Source organism: Panthera onca, chromosome B4 (assembly GCF_046562875.1).
Source record: "Panthera onca isolate mPanOnc1 chromosome B4, mPanOnc1 haplotype 2, whole genome shotgun sequence".
NCBI lineage: Eukaryota > Metazoa > Chordata > Mammalia > Carnivora > Felidae > Panthera > Panthera onca.
The window spans coordinates 29,989,851-30,012,969 of record NC_138345.1 but is presented as its reverse complement, the minus strand read 5'-3'; the positions used below and the strand labels follow the sequence as shown (position 1 = coordinate 30,012,969).

At 40.3% G+C, this 23,119-nt stretch overlaps 1 protein-coding gene across 1 annotated transcript in view; it reads left to right on the top strand.

Annotated features, from left to right (window-relative positions):
* The window catches only part of NRP1 (neuropilin 1), a 503,454-nt gene that overhangs the window by 340,788 nt on the left and 139,547 nt on the right, over positions 1 to 23,119 (top strand). The gene's annotated exons all lie outside the window — the stretch shown is intronic.

Below are 23,119 nucleotides of genomic sequence, written 5' to 3'. Positions count from 1 at the left end.
ATATGATAACTACTCTATTTTTTTCTCTTTTTCTGTTTTTTTTAAGCATTTGAGGCATCTTGAAGAGCTTCTTCAGAATTTTGATATATGACTTAGGTGGATTAGGTGAAAATCACATAGAGGCAAACATGCAGAAATATTATCATGTGCTTTTCAATAATTTCTATTCTGACATCAACATTCCTTACTTTATGCCTTAAACCCAGAGGCCCCTTTGTCAGCTCCAAGATGAAATTGAACAAATTGCTTAAAAATTATATGATGATTAAAACCAGTGGTATTCAGTCTAGTGACAACCTTGTTATTTCCATCTCCACTTTCTACCATGCTTGCCTATCTGGTGTGTATAGGGACTCTGGCATCCTGCTGCTATTACTTACTAGGGCACAAATCCCTTGGAAAATCTTGGGGAATCTCTGGGTGTCCACAGATCACAGATCAGAACACATTGCTTTAGCCCCTTGCTCTCAAACTTGAGTGAGCATCAGAATCAAATGAAGGAACTGTTAAAGCACAAACTGCTGGGCCCCAGAAAATCCAAATTTTCTGATTCAGTAAATCTGGAGAGGTGCAACAATTTGCATCTCTAGTGAGTTCTCAGATGATGCTGAAGCTGCCAGGTCCAGAAGCAGGCAGGAAGAAGCACTGCTCCACCATTGCAGACTGTTTAAAGTGTTCCCATTTGTATCCAGGGTCCAGGTCTCAGCTTTTTCCCTTCCTGGAATGCCACTCCCCCAGCTCTTCCCATCCTCTGAGTTCTACCTGTGGAAACTCCACCCCCACCTGTCCTTCAAGGCAAATTTACTACACTTCCTCTAGCCAGCTTTCTATTCTGCCCAGAGTTCCCCATGTTCTCCCCTGTGAGACAGCCAGGTGGATGCTTGCCCAGCATGCACACATTGAGCACAGACTACGGGCTAGGCTGCAAGGAAAATGTCCAGGATACAAAGATGTGTAAGCTGCAGATCTTCCCTTTAAGGAGACCTCATTTATGGATCTCACTCTTGTTGGCTGAGTTGAAAACGCCTGGATTGTGACAACTATGTCTTATTAATCTCTATATCCCCTAAAGAGCCTCATGCACATTTAGGCATTTAATAAGGTTACTTCTAATTTTAATTGACTCATGAAAAATATTATTTACTTATTCAACAAATACTTATTGGATGTGCCATGATGGATGAGGAAGACCTAATCCCAGCCCTTATAATAATAATGACACATGATGGTTTATTGAGTGCTTATTATGTGTCAGACACTGTACTGAATGCTTTATATTTATCAACTCATTTAAACCTCAAAACAAGTCTATATGATGAGTACTGTAATTACTTTGACTTTACATTGAGGAAGTCTAGGTAATCTGCTCAAGGTCACACAGCTAGGAAGAAAAGGAACCAGGATTTAGGGCCCAGGCAATCTGGCCCTAGAGTTTGCCATTTACCATGACAGTACAGCTGATGAAACCTATTTTATTTAGTAAGGGAGGAGGGCAGTAATGCTGAATGAATTAAACACAATCCTAATATGTACTATGAAATGAGAAGTACAAGATGTTGTAATACTAGATGATGTAGGGGCAAACTTGGTCTTTGGGGATGGTCAGGAAAAGCTTTCTTGAAAAAATAATTTCAAGCTAAAATACAAAGTGCAAACAGGAGTAAAGAAAGCAAAAGAGAAAGAGGGTAAAGTGGTGTTACAAGTCAAAGAAAAGGTATGTGCTTAGTTTGAAAGGGGTGAAATATGTTTAAGGAACTGAATGCTGGGGCGCCTGGGTGGTTCAGTCAGTTGGGTGTCAGCTCAGGTGGTGATCTCAGGGTTCCTGAGTTCAAGCCCCGCATCCACCTCTGTGCTGACAGCTTGGAGCCTGGAACCTGCTTCAGATTCTGTGACTCCCTCTCTCTCTGCCCCTCCCCCGTTCACACTCTCTCTGTCTCTCCAAAATAAATAAAACGTTAAAAATTTTTTTTTAATTAAAAAATTTTTAAAAAGGAACTGAATGCTTATGTCTGAAAAGATGCAGCTGAAAAACACTGGAAGCAGATCAGTCAGATTTAGGCATCCTGTTGGGGATTCTGAAAATCATCCTAAGAACAATGGGAAGCCACTGAAGTTGTCTATGTAAGACAGTTGTATGACTGGATGTACACAGATTGGAAAAGAACAAGTACAAATATGGACACTGGCTGGTAGGCTACTTCTATAGACTAAGCAAGAGAGGAAGATGGCTTATATTATGGTGTTGGCAGTGGAAAAATTGAGAAATGAATGGATTTTAGCAAGACTGAGAGAGAAGATAAAACTTATTGCTAACTGAATGGGAGGGCTGAGGGAGAAGTGCCAAAAAGGACTCTGATTTCTGTCATGCAGAGGGAGGTGACAGAGAGTGACTGAAGGGTGACTTTTAAATTGAAACCAGAGTGATAAAGAAGAACCAGAAATGTAGGGATCTAGACGAGGAAATTGCAGGCAGAGGTGAAAGTAAGTTCCAAAGCCCTGATGTGGGAATGAGCTTGATGTGTGTGGGATGGCAGTGTGACTGGGGCACAGTGGGAGAAGCAGGGTGTGGAGGAGAGCAAAAAAGAAGACTAGACCTGAGTCATCACAGCCTTGAGAGTGAAGGCAGAGAATTTAGAATTATTCTAAGTGAAATGGGAGCCACAGAAGAGTTGCCACATAATGGAGACATACATGCACATGTTTAAAAATTGTTTTAGCGGGGTGCCCGAGTGGTGCAGCTGGTTAAGGATCTGACTCTTGTTCTCGGCTCAGGTCATGATTTTGTGGTTCATGAGTTTGAGCCCAGCATCTGGGTCTGTGCTGCTGGTGCAGAGCCTGCTTGGGATTCTGTCTCTCCTTCTCTCTGCCCCTCCTCCATTTGTTCTCTCTCTCTCTCTCTCTCTCTCTCAATCTTAAAATAAATAAATAAACATAAAAAATTGTTTTAGCTGCTTTTGTAGAGAATTGTTTATAGCGAAGCCAGAGTATACATAGAAAGACTTGCAAGAAGCTACTATAATAGATCAGGTGAGAGATACTGGAAGCTTTAACTGGGGAAATGATTATACTTAACATTTAAAAGATCATGGGTGTTAGATTTTGGCCTAGACAACTTATGAATGGTGGTATTTACTACTTACTAATGTGGTGCATGCTGGGGAAGAACTTCTCAGGTAGACAAATATCAAGGGTTCTGTTTCCAATGTGTAGTTTAAGATGCCCAGCAGACTTCCCAGTGGAGTTACACTGACAATCAGGTATGTGGGTCCAGGGCTCAAGACGAGAGCTACTAAGAGTACATTTGGAGCTTTGCTTGAAGCCATGGGACTGAATAAGATCACTGAGTGAAACATGGAAAGGGAAGGGACAAACCCTGAGCTCTGGGACACCTCAAATATGGGCCACCTGGATCGTTAGGATGAAACTAAAGAAGTGACCACCACGTATGGCCACCTGCACATCATTGTGACCTTGACCAGGGCGATGTCAGTGGTATGGTGGCAGCGATAGCCTCACGGAATTCCAGTGAGGAGACAAATCAGAGGGAATGACACTGACTACTTGTGTCTTAAGTTGTGTTGTGATGAAACCCAGGGGAGTGGCGGGGGGCTGGAGAGGGTGTGGGAAATACTATAGCATATCTGGGTGCAGGGGAGAATGACTTTGAATAAAGGAGTGGCAGGGAGTGGGTAGCGAGAGAGAGAGAGAAAGAATAACCATAGGACTTAGTCCTTGAGAAGGCCAAAGGGGGTGACAGAAGTAGAGGAGATGGCTTTAGACAGCAACAGGGATAGCTCATCAACTGAAATAAGAGAGAAGGAATACTATATGGGTGCAGATAGTTAGGTTGGTACAGATAGGTTAGATAGATACAGATAGCAGTTAAGTTGTTAGATAACGTGGAGGGAAGATGAATTAATTCAGTTTCACTCTCTGCTTATATTTTTCAATGAAGTATGAGTTGAGGTCATCAGCTGAACAAGATGGGAAATTGAATACAGATATTAAAAGCAAATAAAAAGTGACATAGTCAGAGAAGCAAGTGGAAAAAGAAACTACCAGAGAAATAAAGCAGGGTTGTACAACAATGTCCAGTACAGATTGTGGTTATGAATATAAGTGAGACCGGTCAGCACAGTTATGTGATCTTTTCCCCCAACATTGTTCAGCTGTTTTGGTGAAGCGTGGATGCATGGAAAGATGGATAATTGGTTGAAGCAAGGGTGTACATATGCCAAGCAGGTGCAATGAAAGAAGAGAGGGACAACAAAATGAAGGAAGTGGTTGTAATTATGGGCTGTGCAAATAAAGGTAGGTGAGGAGGGAAGGAAGAGAGGCACTAGATTTGAGATCTTGATAACATTTAAGAATCTCCGGTATAAGGTACCAGAGCATGTAATAGGGTAGCAAGGATAGGCTGTGGTGTCTCAAAAGAATTATGTTTAAAACCAAGCTAGTTTCTCTTGCATTATAGGTCATAATCACTTATTCAAAGCTAATCTGACCAGATGCATTCACTATTCAGAATTTTTCAAATTTCCCAAAACATAGTGCATATGTGTCATATTCCAATGTGAAACAGGGGCACTCTCCAATCAAACACATTAATATTTCTGTAGCAAAACCACGAATTTTCATGTGAAGTAGGATAAAGACTATTAATACCCTTGGAACAAATCAGATCAGGTCATCTTGCCAGATGAGTTGTCAGAACTGGTGGGATGTGGCCTCCAAATGAGTGGCAAATAAATAAATAATCAAATAAACAAAGGTGTCAGAGCTATTTGATTGGGGATTTCAGATAAGAGACTGTGAATACAACAACCTCTGTGCCCCCAAGTCATTTGATTTTTAATTTTCTCTCGTTTTCTTTTTCTCCAAGAAATTTCATATACTTCCCAATTAACATAGCCATAATGCTCAAACAATAGCCATAATTTTAAAGGTCACACATGTTTACAATTGCTCACCTAGAGGAATAAAGTTTTACACCAACCCATGAAAAACTTAACCTCCTGTAAAAATATGTGAACAAATGTAGACTTGCTTCCGTAGGGAAGGGAAGCAGGGGGCAATTATCCCAGAGTGTGCCAGCTCTGGAATTGCTCTGGGGTCAGCTCCATCCTCTGGTTTACATTCGTGGGGAGGATCCACCCAACAGCTGTGTTTCAATCATCTATAGAGATACTGTCTCCCACCCACTACCCTAAGTTAGTGAATTGTAATAAAAAGCACAGAATTGAATGTGCTGCGAAATATACATTATGTTCCATTGTGTAACTGTGTAATTACTGTACTATACATGCTGGGCCAGAGAATGACTGAAAACTGAAGAATTAACCAAAGTTATGGCTAATCCTGGGCCAGATCCAGCAGGCAGATGAAAGGGAAAGTCCTGATATTTTGCCAAGGCCAGGGCTGTAGATAACTGAGTGACACATGGGGTAATCGAAAGAATTAATTGACTGAAAGTTCAGATTAGAAGGTTGTTGAGTGTGGCAAGCTTTGTCCAGAATGGTCTCTTGGGATGTGGTGTTAAAACAAACAAAGAAAACCACATAGGATATTAATATTATTTTAATAATCAATAAAAATCTACATAACCTTAAATTTTAATAATCTTTCTCTGTATCAAGCAATGTTTCCATTCCACCATTTAGCAATGTTTCATCATGTTGTTGCAAGTATCAACCTTCTTCCTTGTTTCTTTTGTAATTTACTGAGGTAAATCTGTTTTCTTTTAGGATAATCTTTCTAGCCCAACATTCCTAAGCAGACAGAGTTTGCAAGAGTGGTCCATTAAGAATTTCATCTTTCCAAAAGCTTAAGAAAACCATACATTTAATTAGGATAAGGCTAAGAAGCTAATTAACCTTGCAAGTATATTCCTGAGAAAGTACATTCCAAGTGGGAGAAAGAGTGAATGAAAGTAGAAAGGTAGAGAGATGTAGATGCCCAGGGAGTTCATTCCAGCAGGACAGAGAGTGTAGGTAGAATTAAGGAAATTGAAGAGCAGAAATGAATGTCACCATCCAGTTTTGAGTCTCTTAAATGCTAGCCTGACAAATTGGAATTTATTTAGTTTGTTTGCAAAGACAACACAAAGGTTTTTGAATAAGACAATGGCATTATCATATTTATATAGCTTTTTTCCGTAGAACTCAAACCACTTCACGTTCTTCTGAGTCATTAAATATGTCTGTGGCTTTAGGGTAACATCAAGTTAATTTGAGTCCTTGTCCTAGTTTTTACTGACTTCCAAGACCTGGAATCTATAAATTAAAGTCTGCCAGTGACTCAAACTCTCTGAACTTCATTTTACTTCTATGTAAGTGGGGATAATAATACTAATTTTATAAAGTCCCTGTGAGGATCAAATGAGAGAATATGTAAACCACATTGTGGAGTATATGGTACAAAGTCAATGCTCATTATAAGTCAGTTCTCCTCCCAGGCCTTCCATGTCTTCTAATAATTAGAATGATAACATCAGAAAGAAAATATCCCTCCTGTAAGCCTTTTCATTTTCTCTTTATTCAATTTGAGAGACTTTTATATGGCAACTTGCTAGATCCTAGGACACCAAGATGAATAAAATAAGGCTCTTTTTCTCAAGAATTCCACAGGCTAGTGAAGGGAGCAGAAACCACATCAATAACCAGAACACCAAGTAAGGAGAATTAACAAAACACTGGAGGCTTAGAGGATGGGAGCTAATCCTTGCCAGTGGATCTGAGATTTCACAGGAGAGCTGATAGTTTAGCTAGGCTTTCAAGAATGAGGAGGTAGACATGTGAGCAAATCACAGAGGCATAGAGGGTGAGTTCCTAAAACAAGAAGGCCAATAGGGTGGACTAACCCAGTATGAATCCGGAAGGAATATGAGAACAGGTTATTAAGGAATGTATTTATCCTACTGCGAGTATGAGTTTCATCCTACATAGAAGCAGAAACCACAAAAAGCGTTCAAGCTGATTTGATATTTTAGGCAGTGGTGCAATAGGATATACTGGAACACCAGAGCAGGACCACCTCCAAGATCCACAGAGACCTTCATGTTTCCAGCATTGGTATCACGATGGAAACTGTAACCAAGATGAAGGGTCCAAGGAGAAGAAAAGTAGGGAGAAGTGGGTTGAGGAGTGAGATGAAATTATTTGGGAGCCCTTAGACTTGCATTGGCTGTGGCACAACCAGATTAAATCTGCTTTGAAGTTCAGTAAAGAGATCATGATGGATTCAAGGAATCACAGGTTATAGGTAAGGGCTGAAGCCTCGCATGTGACCAGGTTCAACCATGAAAATATGGAGTGTGAAGGAAAGAGGGCTAAGGGTGAAATGAATGATGGGGATCACAGGGTAAAACATGGTGTGAAGAAAAGAAAGAATTGGTAACAATAACACAGGGGCACCTAGCAGGCTTGAGCTATACAGCATGCAACTCTTAATCCCGAGGTTGTGAGTTCAAACTGTATGTTGGGTATAGATATTACTTAAAAAAATAAAAAATAAAATAAGTAATACAAGTGGAAAAAAAACAGAAAAAGAATGTCTATGAAGTCAATGGAGAAAGCCAGAAAAGACCAACTGTGTTGTTGTTCTTTTTTAATGTTTTTATTTGTTTTTGAGGCAGAGAGAGACAGAGCATGAGCAGGGGAGGGGCAGAGAGAGAGGGAGACACAGAATCCGAAGCAGGCTCCAGGCTCTGCGCTGTCAGCACAGAGCCCGACGCGGGGCTCGAACTCACCGACCATGAGATAATGACTTGAGCTGAAGCCAGAGGCTTAACTGACTGAGCCACCCAGGGGCCCCAGACCAACTGCATTTTATGCAGAAAGAAGGTCAAAACATGTTTAGAGTGAAAATACATATATAGGTCTTTTTCCTTTATTCCTTTATTTATGTATAAATAAATATAATAAAATATAATATAGAATAAAAATAAATATATATAATATAAATTTAATACATAAAACATATCTTTTATCGCCATTTAACAAACAAGATGAAATGCTTACCTGATTTTTTCCATGTATTATGTAATGGCTCCAAGTAGAAAACATTTCCTGAAGAGAATATCATTTTTTCTCATTCTTAGATGATCTAGATGGCATCATTCAGTCTTTTGTGTCCACACTCATTATAATACAATCAATCCTATATAATGACACAAGATACATTGTCCTGAGACTACCAATCTGCTACTTTCCTATTCAAAGAACTTTGAGTTACTCCTAATTGCTTACAGGATAAAGAATAAATCTTTTCCTTTGTCATTAATGACCCTTCATATGCAAGCAACAACTTCCTGTCCTGTTACTCTATTACATGAATCTTCTCTCTCTGGTTTATTCATTGTCCTCAAACAAATCTTATGCATTTATGCTTCTAATAGTTTTTTAATACCTGATATAATTCCCTTTATCCGACCCTTAGAAACAAAACGAAATGCTGCTATGTAATTCCTGAGCATCCTGGAAGGCTTATCTCAAGTATCATTCCCACTAAAGTCCACTCTGCTTTCTAGACCTTTGATAGTTTTCATTTGGTACTTATCAGGCCAGAGATGAGAGAATCTGAGCAGGGCCCCTGAAAGACTGTGTGACCTTTGGAAATATCTCCAGCCCTCGGTTTTCTCATCTGTAAAATGAGATAATTTTTAAGATTCTCAAGCTCCAAAATCATTTTGTTAGAGTGGGCAGTAGGTTCTAACAGGATACTAGAGGCCAGCAAAGAGGACATGGGGCAACACTCCACAAGAGTTGGATCAAACCAGACAGCCCAAGATGGTGGATGCCATGACAGGAACCACCCCCCAACCCCGACCAAATTAGGAAGAAAAAGCAGGAAACACTGCTTCCCACCCCAAGAGATGAATATTCCATCCCCTAGCTAACAACTATCAATACAAGATAGAAACCCAACCCCCAGGGCATGCAGCACCTGCGCAGTGCTCTATCTCTGTCTCTCTCTCCCACTCTCATATCTCCAGAGTGTACTTTTTGCTTTCATTTTCATAAACTTTCTTGCTTGTGTTGCTCATCCCCTGTGTTGTATGTCTGTCCTCGAATTCTTTCTTGAGACAAGACCAAGAACCATCTGCACCTCCTTCAGGATGGGCTAGGTCTAGGCCCTAGGGTTCAGGGTCTCCCCAGTTCACCCAGCAACAATTTGATCCTATATGTTATAGTGCGTGTCTAGCTAAAGAGATAGGCACAGAACAAAACAGAACAGAATAAAACAAACCATGATACTAGGCACACACATGCGGATGTGCACGCACAGACACACACAGACACACACAATATTCCAGCAAGGAATGAAATTGAATATCTTCTAATGAAATGAATGTACTAATACTGATGAAGGAGCATGAGGTAGGCGGAGGGGCAAAACACAAGCTAGCACACACCCCCTCCCAAGGTGGGATTTGTGTGATATTCCTTGGACACTCCCGGCTGCCCAAAAACAAGACAGGACAAAAAAATAAATTGTTAAACTGATAGGAGTCTCCACCAGCTTACCAGAAAAAAGCAATCCCATCAACAGCCTAAAGTCCAGGAACTGCCTACTGTCTTAATGTTAATGTTTTGCTGGAGGGAAAAACAACCTTAGCTTGACAATAGCTAGGCCTCCGATTGTCTGTGAGCCTTTACCATATGACAATCCCTTTAGGAACTTCCTCTTTACTTTATCTCCCCCACTCTATAAAATGGTCACCCCTGACACTTACAGCGACGCTCTTCCTGCCCATGGGTACTGTCCCCATGCTTCAATAAAATTACCTTTTTGCAGCAGAGACGTCTTTAAGAATTTTTTCTTGGCCTCCATCTCCGGACGGCCCCTCCCCCCCACCATCACCTCAAAATTTCATCAATACTAAGACTTTGCCAATGAACTTGAGTTTGGAAAAGAACATATATATGGAATAGAATGACAGTAACACAGGAATCAATTCAAGCACCTCACAAAATTGGAAGCTAAAAGTGTAGAACAAACTTAAGCTTTTAAAAAACGTTGTCAATAAAATGAACTTAGGGTCCCTATTTTCTGACTTTGATGACCTCCTGGGATTCATTTCATGTTCCCCTCTCATGCACACTGTCCCATTTTGACATACAATATCCTCTCCAATCTCTCTGAGTATATTAGTCATAGTTTCCATATTTTTTTAAGTTCTTTTTTTCCTCCCTGAATTTTCTCTCTTTCTTATCTATCTATTTTTGTTTTCTGGTGTTTTGCTTTCACACTGCAGGATTTTCTCAAATGCTTTGTGATCCATGGTTGGCCCTTCAGACTTAAGATGAGGGAGCAAAACAGTTGTTTATATATCTGCTTTTCTTACTGAACAGTAAGTCCTTTGACCAGAAGGATTATGTTTTGTTTACCTTTTTTTTCTTAAACACTTTTGCAAACTTGACATGCAATATTAAAATTATAGTATTTAGAACACAGGAACTGACCCACTCTTTTCTATCCATACCATATTTGGAGTAAGAGTACCATTAACAACCAATAAGGAAGACTGAATCAGTTATGAAACTTCATTCTGTAATCAAAAGTTGAATAGTTATATCATTGATCACACAAATGGAGAGGTCACCTGGAAAAGAACAGGCAGAAGGAAGTAAGGAAAAACGGGACATTAAAGGCAAGTCAGATATCTGAATGACTAGACATGACTGTTGTACAAATACCATTACTATGATAGGCACTCTCCCTATATCAGGCACTATCCTGAAAATTAAACATCTAACTCTTGCAGTCCTATGAGGTAGGTATTATTTTTTGCCCCATTTTACAGATGTGAGATCAAAAGGCAAAAATACTAAGTACTTTGCCCAAGGCAACACTGTTCATAATTGGCAAAGCTGAAATTTGTACCTAGGCTATTCCTAGAATAGTCATTTAATCTCTATAGACCTAATTATCATACATTAAGGGCTTTAGAATTTGGAAGTGAATGGAATTTATTAGAATTTAGAATTTCAATCAGAAATTCAATTCAATTAGAATTTCCCAGTGATGAACTAATAGAATCAAATGTCAGGGACATCAAGAGGGCACGTTTGCAATGGTCAAGAAGTTAAGTCTTCAAGATCTACTCTAAATCCAAGAGTCTCTGATGGCAGTTTTATGTGCATATATGTAGTCATCCTTTCCAAGTAAAATGTAAGATTCTTGGAGGTATGAATAATGTCTTAACCTTTTCCGTGTTCTATGTTCTCTCCATACTGTTCTGTATGCATAGTAAGCAACAACTATTTGTTGTTTAATTTTGAAATACTTTCCACTGACTAGCCTTTTAGAACAGGGTCGATTATCTCTTCTCTGTGATGTTTAGCATGAAGGCAACAGAACAGATTGATGACTTCTAAAGCTCCCTTCCAGAGCTATGATTTGGTAGGGGACAAAAATAGACAGGAAAAAGCACCAACATCCTTATGTCCCTCTGTGGCACAGTTGGAGAGTGCTATGCCAGGGTTTCTGATTTTAAAGGTTGTTTTAAAAAAGAGAGAGAGAGAAAGAGAGAAAGATAAAATGAAGTTCTGAGCAAGTCTCAAAATGGCTTATTGATCATGTCACGCAGGTCTTCTAAACTCCATCCTGAGTATATACAAAATATCAAATACGTGTTGGGAAAAGGAGTTAGCCTTTCTGATGGCCTCAAGGATATGTCAGATATAGCAGCAAGTTATCTAAATATTTCTAGACTACAACATTGAAGACAAGACAAGAGGAGCAATCACAAAGATTTTGCAAAACAATTGTCAGCAATAAGAACATATCTGACAAGTTTGGGGGTAATACTTCTTAAATATCTCTCTAGGTTGTTTAAATCCATTTGAAATCATCATTTTGTCTCCAAACAATGACAATTTGATATTACAAGTAGAACATTACAGTAATTTTGAAGCAAATGTTACTGGGTCACTTTGTAACTGACACTACATTTAAATACATTATATTATTTTTTTAAAAGCTGAATGAAAGTGCAAAAAATATTACTGAGTTAAGAAAGTGAGAGTATAGGATAATAATAATGATGCTTTAAACCTAGTCTTGAAATTTTTAGACAGCATACATAACTATTTTCATCCAATAGCAAAAGCATACAGACATAAAGATTTGAACAAAGAGAATTAGATGTTCTTGTGTTGAGAGAGAACTGAAGAGCAGACCTCAAAAGTCTTTGAAAGCATCAAATGATCCTATAATAGTGAGATATGGTTGCTTATAAAGTTATAATTATATCCACATTGACTAAAACAGCTCCTAACCTCCAAAAAAGCCATTTACAGAGAAGATAGAAATTCTACTTACCTGCGGCCCCACCCTCCCAAACCACAAAGCCTCACTGATGGCAGCTGTTCCCTCTCACCCTCATCTTCAACTGCATGTCTTTGGCTGATCAGGCTCTTCCTTCAGGAATATGAGTACTATCAGGACCTCAACCAAGGCACTTCTTTAGAGCCCCACTATCCAGAAAATTTCCCCTCACAATCCTAGGAGTAGAACCCAGCTGCCAAAGCCTGGCTTTTTTGAGCTTTTCCCTATTATTACCCTATTGACTTAGTGTCCTTGCCCTTCTTAAAAATAACCAGGTCTAGGATCATAAGAAGCCTCACAGCTCATGGCTACCAATAATGAAAGTTCAGCTATGGGTGAGTTTACAATGTCTTAGTGAACTGGCCTGTTGCCTATCTTGTAAAACCTTGTCTCTGTGGGGAACCATGTACAACCCTAACCAACTAATTTTGAAACAGATATCTAGAGCATAACCCATGCCTAGGCTAGGGACCACCCATAATAATAATCACCCCCAAATAAGCAGCAGGAGCTAAAACTACAAATTGAAAATATTCCACCAGGGAAAGAAGAGGAACTAAGACATTGGGAATGCATATTTAATAGTTGTAGCTATAGAAAAAGAAAATAAATTAATACCCAAAAACAAAAGCAAATTAAGAAGGCTTTTTAGGTGAAACTACTAGCTAATAATGCTGTCATGGGAACTCTGATAAAATGCTTACATTGCAGTCTGACAGATCCCAGAATCCTCTGATGGTCTAGGAAATCAAGTTATTGAAAACAGTGTCTTTTGTATTTAGAATGTCTTCTCTGCTTTGGAGTAAAAAAATGTGTCCACACTGGATGTTAACAATAACCAAAAGGAAAAGAAAGGAAACAAGCAAACAAACAAAAATCACTCTCTTTTTTTCTTCTTTTCCAATGGAAGCACTAGAAGGAACAGTAAAATAACAAGGCCATGGTATCAATCTGTCAGAATTAAAAGGGACATAGTAAAGGTCACAATTGCGTAGAGTGCACGAACTCAACACCAAGAAGATTTGGAAGTCATTTGGCTTTGACTTAATACCGTAAAAGTGTTTGTGCTTAATTATGGAAGCCCTTGGGGACTCGTCCCTTTCCCCTTTGAAGGTGGGGAGTCACCAGTAATGGAAATTACCTGGTTGTGAGATTAAGAAAGACAATGTGCTGGACACCAACGAGGGGCCAACATGGTTCTGACAAATTACAACCAAGCCTCTCTTTTAGGGCAGCAGGATATCACTCTGGGGGATTTTTCCATCAACCAAAGTACACCTACCTGGATCTTTGTAGATGTGACCTTCAATTAAGGCAATGATTTCCTCATTACCCATTTTCCACAGGCTTATTTTACAGAGAAACTAACTCCCAGGGAGCATGAAATAGGAAAACTCAGAAGGAACAACAAAAGGGATTTTAAAATCAGGATAGTCATTACAGCCTCAGGGGAAAAGGAAGAATGTTTTGGGAGCCTTTATAAAACTTTTATTTTATTTATATTGTTTTCCAAGGACAGCTTTTACTAAGGGATGTGGTTGTTAAAATCACAGCAAAGGTACGCTTTGTCAGATAGATGAAGAAGCTCTACTCTGACCTCCTCATGCTTTGGGCCAGCAAGACACTGAGGAATATTTTTATCTTAGCCACAAAAACAAACCTATCTTCTGGACTTAATAACATGGGGAATATTTGCTAGAGCCAACCACAGCTTAATCAGTATGAGCTCATCTAATACCCCTATGAAGAACCAAAAATTGCCCCAGAAAATGCTCCTGTGTCAAAAGCATGGTACTGGGTAGGTAGAGCTTTCAATCTCACGAGCAAGTCTGCAACTGAGGTCCAGATTAATCTGAAAAATACTCTGAAACATAATGTGCCCTTGATATGGAAGCTAGAGGTAACATAAAAGGAGACCCACAAACCAAATGTGTTATTTTTTGTCTTCAACTTGACCTAGCACTGGCAAGTCTCCATTATTGCTCCCTGAAGGGAAGTGGGAATGAAAGAGCAGAAACCCAGCTTGGTGCATATCCCGCTTCCATTGACAAGGGTACCCAGAAAGGCAGAGCATGTCCATTAGCACAACAGCACATGGTCAGAGAAACATAAAGAGGAACAGCCTTGCTTTAACCTGTACTTTCTCAATAAACCTTTTCTTAAATTTTTAATCTAGTTAACTCACAAAGATCCTTTATGAAATAAGTACTCCTGTTCCCAGCTGAATAGGAATGCTGACTTGCCCTATACTTATGAGAAATCAGGCAAAGAAGAGTTTTGGTGAGGGGTGTTTTGTGGTTTCTTTATTTTGCTTTCTCTTATGGTTTTCGTCACTCCCTGCCATTCCTCCAATAGTACTATTTTTATTTTATTTTATTTTATTTTATTTTAATTTCTTACTGACAGTATATACAGATGGACACAGGACACAGTCTTCAAGTCCACTGCAAAGCTTCATGGTCCATGTTAGGAAAACAATTCAGAAAGAAAATACACTGGGAAGGTTTTAAATATCACATGAGCAAAGGAGCCAGTGTGAGAGACTCCCTGAGATGTCCTGGAATAGCACCCATACATTCAAGGTCTTACAGAATATTGGAGAATGAGACACCCACTCTAATGTTTAAAAAAAAAAACTGCTCTCAAATAGTAAAATTATCATCCAATTTTGCCACTGATAAGGCCTTGAAAGATTACTGAATCCAATGCCTGTGTTTTACAGATGAAAACCCTGGCAGCCCAGCAGGATGAAGCGATGTGTTCAGTACTGCACAGAGTTGTGGTAAAATGGTAGCCTGGACCCTCTGGGTCTGGACTCTCAGCACAGTGCTCTGAAATTAAGTTGTACTTTCCTGTTATATGCTTTCATAGGTAAGCATCTCTCTGACATTGTTCACATCCTTATTTAAGCATGTATCTTAAAAAATTTTTAGGGACAGCTGGTGGCTCAGCCAGTTAAGTTTCTGACTCTTGATTTCAGCTCAGGTCATGATTTCACAGTTAATGAGATCGAGCCCCAAGTGGGGGCTCTGTGCTGACAACAGGAACCTGCTTGGGATTCTCTCTCCCTCTTTCTCTTCTCCACGCCCCCCAACCCCTCTCTCTCTCAAAATATACATTAAAAAATACTATTTTTAAAGAGTAACATTATGTAAAAAAAAAAAGTCTGGTACTATAAATGTGTGTGGGCCTGTTCCAAATATGTCTCAATATAGTCAAGTAGTTCTTTTGTTCCATGAGGCTTAACATACCTCAAGAAAACGTACCACATAAGACCTGCATTAGAACATATTGTTCCGAGTTCTTTTTAGGATGTGATTACTGTTTATTGCGAACTTCACACCAGAGTCTACCAATCATGTCACCCTAAAAACTGTTTATTTGTTGAAGAAAACAAATTATTTTATAAGTGATTCTTAGGCTGTGTCTTCACAGCAATCTCCCCAAAGTAGATATGTTTTTATTTCCCCCTTGAAGGCAACTTAACATTTTGGAACCCCAGTGGTGGTACTCTGACACCATTGTGCACAGATTCCTTATTCATATCCTTATGAGCGTATCCTGAAAATTTCCTGGCCTCTAAGAGCTTACTAAGTTGGATTACATAGCCCCTGAAATTTCACCATTCTGTGGGTCTTGTGCTCTTACAGTGAGTGCTATATTTTTTTTAAAGGCCTTTGTGAAGGAGCAGGGAGAAGAGAAATAAAATGCAGGAGAGTCACTGAAAAGAAGGTGGAGTTAAAAAGGAACTCCTTCACCTGCTTTATCATTTTACTGACAGCTAACCTTAAATGAAGTTTGAAATAAAAACTATAGATGCATGCTATGTCACAGTTGGATATTTGGATAAAAATCTAAAAACAAAGGAAAGCAAAACAAACACACACTGTCATCCACCATAATAAAAATGAAGAACTGAAAGTTTGGTAACTGGTCACTCCCAAACAACAAAGAGACTGGTCTGCTGAATAGTGGACACTTGTGGCTTCTGGTGACCTGGCATTCCTTCCTACTTCTTCCAGGAAACTAGAGACCCTCTTTTTCTTTTGGAGACTGCCTCTCTGCACTCCGTCTATCATGCGCCCTCATGCCCACAGCTCTGGTTGGGCAAGTGACCCGGGATGACGAACAAGAGGAATCCATCTCCCTTGACAACTGTCTGCTCCAGGGATGGGCACATAAACCAAGGAGATCCATCTGGATTTTATGGAAGGTAAGTACATATTTTGGGAGAGAAAGCCTACCTCTGAACCCTTTCTCTACTAACACAATCTACAAAGAAGGAAGCTTTAAGTATGGACTTGCTATTACCCTTGACACTGCCTGGAGAGTGCCCGTTGGAGAATGAAGCCAGCTCAGATGAAAACACACATATCCTGCTGATTGGCACCAATTGAACCTTTGGCCTAGCTATGCCTGAGGCTAGGTCCACATCTTGATTTCCCAATTAGGACCATTAAATCACTTTTTTGTTTAAGCTAAAACGGACTGACAAGTGACAACCTTGATTACCCCTCATCAACCTGGAATTTAGGAGATGCTTCCTTTTATACCTGACAGGAAAGTTGCTGTCTTATATCTACATAATAAAAGATATTCACCTGACATGATCAGAGCTAATAGGAACTACACAGATATCAAGAGTTGATCTGTTTCCTACAGTAGCACCTGTTTAAAAACCCAAGGCAGACCATTTCAAACCAAGGTCCAAAGAATCTTAAAAATCAATGAGACAAGAGTTTGCTTAGGCAGGCAACATTAAATTTGAGTATGTTTGAGTAAATCTGAGAATGAGTTAAATTTGACTACATCCAGTCCGTGTCTCAATATAATTCCAAAGTCTGAGATATCACAAAGGAATTTTAAAATCCATTGGAGAAATATGCCTTTGAATGCCAGACTAGAGACAATAGCACAGTGTGAATTTAAGATGCCATTTGACCTCATAAAACACAAGCTAGTGGATATTTTATGAATTTTCTAAAGAATAAACCAATTGTGTTAAACTTATTTTATAGTTTTACTTCTATCTTCCTTAAGATACAAAGGAACATCAATTGGTAAAGATAAATTCAGAACATCAATTTCCCACAGTTTATTCCATCATAGAATTGCTGCATAATCTTGCCAAATTTGAATTCTCCATGTATCTTGGTTCTTCAACCTGTGGCATAAGAGGGAGAAATGATCTCTTTAGAGGCTGGTGAGACCCAGGTCCACTTTGAACTCTGAATGCAAATTGTAAGTAGTAAAGTTCTCATGGATGCTTGCTTTTTGTTTCTTTCTTTCTTTTTCTTTTTTTTTTTTTTTTTTGCTTTTCATTTCAAAATGCAAGCCCATATATTTTGTTTTATCACCTATCGCTTAACAATTTTGCTGTCTCAACTTTTACATTTCTATTATTTTTAATTTCTACAACTAAAAGTTACACCAACAAAATTGAGAAGAGAAAGTGCAGGAGTGTCTCTTACTAAATATTTTCCCTTCCTGTCTACATTGCTATTTATTGTCCCTGCTGAAGTGTTTATAGCATTTGTGCAGGAGGAGAATGTGCCTGCAAAAGGTAACTTGTTGAATGACTAGTCTGAGGAACTTTTACAGTACAAAGGTTCCCCAAAGGCTTCCCTTGTTCTGCATGCCTTCCTCAGGTCATACAAACTTTTATGTGGCATTAGGACAAGTCCATCAAAGCAATGAATTTTGTAGCTGAAAATCAACCAGCAAGTATATGTTACCTCTTATATAGGAGAAAAGGTGCTTTGACAATCTATTGGTTTAACATAATAAACTGAAGGAAGAGGGCTTGTTGAAAATGATGCCCACTGACAATAGTCTATCAAATACATTTGACTGAACTATCAAGGCAGGAAATTGTATAACAACTCAAAGTAAGCAAAACAATCACCTATGTATCTATGGAAAGTGTGTGCAATATTGTTGTTGAATCTTGACTTTCCAAAGTTGAAGAAACAGTTTATTTCACATGGAATATCCAAACAAGCAAGTCTGTGGATGGCTTCTATAGGGTGTAAGTGAACATTTAAAATTCTTCTTTGGCCATCTCCAGAAGGATAAAAGACAAAGAAGAGATTGGGTGGGAGTGGAAGACATTGCAAAGAGTTATTTGGAGTGACACTTTCCTGTACATTAGTAGACACATTCATTAATTTGTTATAAATAATAGTTAGAAAAATTCCCTTTTATTAAGGCATTATTAAACACCTACTTTGAGTCACTAAAACTGAAATAATACCATGAATATTTGATTACTAGGTCAGTAGGGGTTAAGCAAGCTTTTATGTTTCATGGAAGCCAATTTTTCTAGGAAAAGTGTCCCTAGTTCAAATTTTCAACCTACAAAATTATCAAAACAACAGGAACAGCTTCTCTGGTCAGTCTGTTCTTCATTCCAATTATGCTCATCTCCAGAGACTTTCAATACCTCTCTCTCTCCCTCTTATCGCATGGGACAGGAGAAAATGGAAGACACTGGAGAGAAACTGTCCCCTACCAGGACAGCAAACCTCCATGCAATTACATCCACCAGCTCCTCTTTCCTCACATGGCTATGACAGAGAGGCTGTGCCTTATTTTCAATATCTTTCCCAATACTAGATTCTACCCATTGGCGTTCAAGAGTGTTCGAGAGCACCCATCTTGAAAGCAAACAAGAAAGAGAAAAAATCAACCTCCCTCCACACTGCTTCTTCCAGGGCTATTTTCTGTCTCCCTCACCTTCAGTAGAAACTTGCAAACAGAATTATCTTTGCTCATTGTCGCTATTTCCTTACCTTCCACTCATTCACTAGCCTCCTCCACGCTGGCCTCTAGCCCTGTCCCTCCATCACTCCACTGGAAAGACTATTGTCAAAGTCACTGTCAGTAGTGATTGGCCACTACATCCAATTGCATTTCAGTCCTCATCCAACTAGGACTCTCAACAGTATTTCAACTTGCTTGTCTAGCATTTCCTGTTTGAAATCTCCCTTCTACTTGACTTTTATGACAATATACCCTCCTGGTTTTCCTTCTACTTCTCCAGCTGCTCGTTCTCCAGACCTTTTGTTGAATCACCCTGACAATCCAGTCTTTAAATGTTCCTCAGCATTCTGTCTTGCTCTCCTTTTCCAATTCCCTTAGTAATTTAATCCATTCCTTCCACTTCAATTACTAAATTCTTATAATTACTGGATTGTAATATCACAATCTATTGCTACATACCAAAGACTACGAATGTATATCTCCAATCCAAACCACTCCTCTGTATTCCTACCTCATTTGATTGTCTCAAAGACACTAAACACTAAACCTGGATCAGATCAAACTCATGATCTTCTTTCCACACTAGTCTTTCTTCCAGTGTCTTTTGCCTGTTTGAAGACTATCACCACCAATTATGAAAGCCATAACCTTAGGGGTTGTCCTTGACCACACCCTCTTCTTCATTAGCATAGCCATTTCACCATCTGTCCTGTTATTACACCTTCTAAATACACCAGAAATACATCTTTTTCCAACCTCCACTGCTATGATCTTTGTTCATGTTCATATTCAGATTCTACCATAGTTACTTCCTAACTGGTCTCTTGGCTTCTTCCCTTATTCTACTCTTAACCTATTCCCCACATAGCAGCTGGAATCATCTGATATGAACACAAAACAAAATTAAATTCTGCTAACATAAATTCTACAATTCTTAACTGTGGGTTTGTTTTGTTTTGTTGTTTTTGTTGTTGTTTTGATTTTTGTTTTCAACTTTTAAATTAGTTTTTACTAGTTTTTTTTTCAAAATTCCTTAAAATTTTAGTTCTCTGTATAAAACTATGATTAAATGTTAAGAGAGAACTACTTCCCTGTTTGATTGCTCAAATTATATTTTATACATTGTCCTACTTAAAAACAATCCCTTGGAAATTTTGAATATGTTCTCCGTAATGTTTTTATTGGTCTGATGAGTGTTTCTATTGGTTATTATTACCTTAATTTTCCTAATTAAAAAGTAATTCAATAAAGGCAGAACAATCTAAGAATATTCTTTTAGACAAATAATACATAATTTTCAAATTCTAGCCCTGACCTCTAACACCAAAAACTGTTTTAAATCCGATAACATGCTTCCAATTTTAGCATTGTCTTCCTGCATCTTGTTATTGCATGTACTGTATTATAACTTTGTCTTAAAACTTTAGATGGTAGCATTTTCTCCAACATGTGAAGAATTTTTAAAGTAATTTTTTATTTACTTAAATTTTTTTTAACATTTATTTTGAGAGACAGAGACATAGAATGAGCAGGGGAGGGGCAGAGAGAGAGGGAAACACAGAATCTGAAGCAGGCTCCAGGCTCTGAGTTGTCAGCACAGAGCCTGACACGGGGCTCAAACCCATGAACCATGAGATCAGGACCTGAGCCTAAATTGGATACTTAACTGACTGAGCCACCCAGGTGCCCCTTAAAGTAATTTTTAAAAGGCCAAAACTGAAAGATAAGAAAGTAAAGGTTCATTTGTTTATTTTCTTCCTTCCTCTGCCAATCCAAATTAATGACATACCTGTGGATGAGGTCCAAAAGACACCTCCTGAATAGCAGCGTCCTTTGACAGAAGTGTCATTTGTAATATAATTTTAAAAAATAGTAGTAAGGACTCCTGGCTGGCTCAGTAGGAAGAGTATGCAACTCTTGATCTCAGGGTTGTAAGTTCGAGCCCCATCTTGGGTGTAGAGATTACTAAAAATAAATAAATAAACCTAAAATAAAATAAAATAATAGTAAATTAATTTAAATTTAAATTTCTAATCTTTCCCCAGTTTCACTTCTTCCATCCTTACATTTCAAATGTAGGTTAGCTCCTGCTAAAAATATGTTGTTTTATTGCTTTTCTGAAATATGTGGGCTTGGTGCTTTAAAAAACTTGCCTAGACTTGATATAGTTTTGAAATACCAACCTCAATCTCCATATTGCATCAACCTGGAATACTTTGAGGAAGTTTGTGGCTCAAATGGCCCTCCCGGAGCAATGGATCTCATCTTATTTCTGATAAATTGATGAGAGCTTGATGAAAAGAACCAAACATTTACCACCCAGTCTATTCTTAATGGCGGGCAAAGATTCCAGCCCTGCTAGGGAGGTCTGAGTCCCTTATTCCTCTGCAGTTCCAGTGTGGGAGTCTATGGGCCTCGGTGTTGCCCACCCAGGGCCTCCGCCTGGCATTCTGGAAGTATGCTCCATGAATCTTCCCTTCACTGAAACTGGGTCCTATCTAGTCTGGGGATTTGTGATGTCAGGAAGAGCGATGTGTTCGTGAGATCAAAATAAAATCAACCTAGGAACACTGCCAAATTCTTCCTCTGTCTATCACTTATTCTCATATAAAGGTCGGTCTGTCTCCCTTGCTGGAGAATTGCGGAAATCTAAAACTGACCCTCTTCAGCACTTAAGCGGAATCTAACAGCAGAGGAAAGAGGTTGTTAGCAAGGACAATTTGCTCTGCACCAACCCACTAGCTGGCAATTATCAATCAGTGTGGTAGGGCTCCATTCCCCAGTACTGTGTAGAAACTAAGAAGTCTAGAAAAGCCTCAGATCAGGTAAGCCCAGAAAAATCAGAGGCAGAACTTAAATTTGATATTTCCCCCCAGCACTTAGTGCAAGTCTTATTAGTTGCTTGGAGAAAGCCTGGCTAAAGTGTTCACCGGTGAGCAAGAGAGAAGACAGGAGTTTTTTTGTTTTTTTGTTTTTGTTTTTGTTTTTTTCCTGCGTGTTGACACGCTGGAGGAGCCCTTCCTCCGGGAAAGGAGGAAGGGAGCCAGAGGGGGCGGCGAGGTTGCAGAGTGGGGGTAGTCCCTCTCTGAGCGTCTGATCTGGTGGCTTTATTTGTTAGCGCGGTGGGTCCAGGCTGGGAACTGCACACTCAGCAGGGAAAGGGGAAGAGAGATTGGCGGCAGTTTTATAAAAACAATACAGCTCAAGTCTCCCGCGTGTGCCCCCTCGCTCACCCCGCGGAGGCACAGTCCGGTCAGAAACGGCTCCCTGGAGCGAGTGCGGCCTCCTAGTTCCCAGTAGGAAGAAGGCGGGTGTTTGCGACTGGAGGACGCCCTGACCGCTGCACGCCCCTCCCCATTCCCCTTCTCTGTCAAACCGCCAGGTTCTGAGAGGCGCCTTTCTCTCCGAGCCCGGGACGGAGGTCGCTCGGGGTCACCCCAAATCTGATGATGCCGCTCGCCCTGCGCAGCTGGGGCTTGGGACTGGCGGGGGTGCGCTGGAGGCAGAGAGGACACGGGGAGGAGGCGACGTGCGCCTGTCGTAGCCAAGCGCCGGGGCTTTCCTCCGCAGCGCCTGCTCCCCCGGGTCTGCGCTGGGCGCGGCTGGCGCCCTGGTCTCGCCTCCCTCCCGCCCTCCCGCCGGCCGCCAGGGCCCCCGGACGCCGGGCTGCCCACCGCCCCGCCACTGTCCCTTCCGCTCAACCCGGGCATTTGACTCCCGGCCTCGTAGCGCCACCTCCCCACCCAGCGCCTCCCGGGGGTCCGAGAGCCAAGACTCGGGAAACTGATGAGGGGAAGGAGGCGCCCTGAGGCCGGGTCTCCAGCTTGGAGGCGGGGGCTTCCCGCACGCCCGCAGCGGGAAGGAAAGCTGGACCCGGAGAGAGCGCGCGGTGAATGCCGGCGCCACGGCTGCACCTCCGCCCGGCCACTAGCCCGCCGGCACCCCGAGGGGCGCGCGCCATTGCGCGTTCCCGGGGCCGCGCGCCTCGGGCTGCCCTCCTCCCGTCCCGCCCCTAGTTCTTCCGCCA